Raw genomic sequence first — 2444 nt, 5'->3', positions numbered from 1 at the left:
CATGTCAGTGTAATATCCTCTCCCAGTACTGCGAGGCTTGTGCTTGTACACTTTACCTGAGATCCAGATGCTTAAAACAAGAAGACGACATGTAATAGAAAAATTTGGTAAATAGATATTAAAGAATGTCATTTAGTACATGCAACACTGGACATTTTAAATCTAACCAACTCCATATATATATTTTTAATAATCTTGGTTAGTAATGCAAGAATTTCTGCAACCACATTTCTAGATCCACTCTCACGGGATGTGACCTTTGCAAACATTACTGTCTTTCAATATAGGGATTCTGTAGACGTTGGAATTCTGAACTAGTGTGCATACAGCAGAATAGGGTTAAGGCTTTACATTGAATTTTTTACATTTTTTTTTACAGTTGTATGTATTGTTTGGAAACCTCAGTCAATAACCTAAAACGTATGCACATACTATATGGCCTGGGTGTCACTATGCATATTTTAAAACAATAAGGGGAACAACCACTACAGTACATACACTTAGGTCCATAGGTCACCCTTTGGTTACTTTTCTGATTAATTTTAGGAAAAGGTTCTACCCTCTTCCTACTCACTGATCCAGAATGAAAAGGCAGAATTTTGTGAAAGCTGTGCTGATGGGGCAAAGACAGCTGATTGTGTGAGAATCTGTTAGGGTTAGGGTTAGGGTTAGGAGAGACCTGCAGATAGAGATGGGAATTTGTAAGGAGCCACAGCCTATGAAGGGCCACATTTGTGATCAACATGTAAAGTTGTTTGAACATTATCCTTTGATCATCCTCTTGCATTAGTGGCCATTTGTTCAGAACTACCTTATATTGGTGGTCAGTGAAGTTTCTTCCTTACACTAGTGTTACTTTCCCATTGACTAATTATAGAGGCACTTTATTATTGACACAATGGGCCTGATTTATTAAAGACTAGAGAAAATGGAGTATAATGGGAGAACCTGGGGGATTTAGCCTCTCAGTGATCCAGGCCCCATGTTGTATGTCATACACCTCTGATTATTGAGTTACGTAGAGTATAATGCATGTTATATAATCTGGACCTCTGCACGTCATGCAAATCAGGCATGACACATACTGCACATACACCAGCACACCATATCTTCTTTGTAACATACAGCAGGTCACAGTCCTTTCTTATCTAAACTTGCTTAGAACAAGTAAAGCAAGAAAATATTCTGAACAAGGAGGTAATCCTAGCAGGGTTGGTAATTCTGTAGGTTGTACACCTATAGGGTCCAGTGAAATCTGGGCAGCATGGTGGCATGGGGTTAGCATTCCACCCTTTGCAGCCCTAGGTCCCAAGTTCGATCCCCAGGCAGGAAATTATCTGCATGGAGTGTGCAGGTTCTCCCCGTGTCTGTATGGGTTTCCTCCGGGTACTCCGGTTTCCTCCCACATCCCAAAAACATGCAGTTAGTTTAATTGGCTTCTCCCTAACAATTGACCTTAGACTACATTAATGACATATGACTATGGTCAAATTTAAGCTCCTGTGCTTTGCCTTCAAATCCCTACACAGTTACTGTCCCACTTACATTTCTGACATGGTTAAAAAATACTCCCCCTGCCGCTCCCTCCGCTCCTCCAATGACATACTAATGACTTCCTCACTCATAACCTCATCACACGCACGGATACAAGACTTCTCTAGAGCAGCCCCGACTCTCTGGAATGGTCTTCCTCGTCCTATTCGGCTTGCTCCTACTTTCTGCTCATTTAACAGAGCGCTCAAAACTCATTTTTTCAAACTTGCCTACCCGTCTTCTTCTGTCTGCTAAACCCTCATTACTTCCCACCACTACATATCGCCCATCCTATTGTGTGTGAAATTCCCCCACCTACTAGATTGTAAGCTCTTCGGGGCAGGGTCCTCTCCTCCTGTATCACTGTCTGTATTAGTCTGTCATTTGCAACCCTTATTTAATGTACAGCGCTGCGTAATATGTTGGCGCTATATAAATCCTGTTTAATAATAATAATAATAATAATAATAATAATGGTAGGGACATTAGATTGTGAGCTCCATTGAGGGACAGTTAGTGACACAACTATGGACTTTGTACAGCGCTGCCTAATATGCTGGTGCTAAATAAATACTGTATAATGATAATCTGCCTTTGGCTGGTGTGTCTGTAGTTGCTTACCTGAATGAGCCAAGTGGCATCTATACTAGGAACTATACTATGTGGTCAATATTAGTCTACGTGCACATATGTCTAAGTGTAAACAGGCGATAGTTTTCCAATAATAGTGCTTCTTACTGGAAACACAATATGCTTTGTATTGTATCTTCAGCAAAGCAGGGGTCAACTACTCTGCCCAGGACATGATGGTATATAGCAGGGAGGGTGGACAAATCATTTAGTGATGCCTGGAGCAGAGAACAGAGTGAAAAATCAGTTGAAGGCCTGCATGACTGGGAAGGTATGGGAGC

Source organism: Pyxicephalus adspersus, chromosome 1 (assembly GCF_032062135.1).
Source record: "Pyxicephalus adspersus chromosome 1, UCB_Pads_2.0, whole genome shotgun sequence".
Classification (NCBI taxonomy): Eukaryota; Metazoa; Chordata; class Amphibia; order Anura; family Pyxicephalidae; genus Pyxicephalus; species Pyxicephalus adspersus.
Note: the sequence above shows the minus strand (reverse complement) of the source record.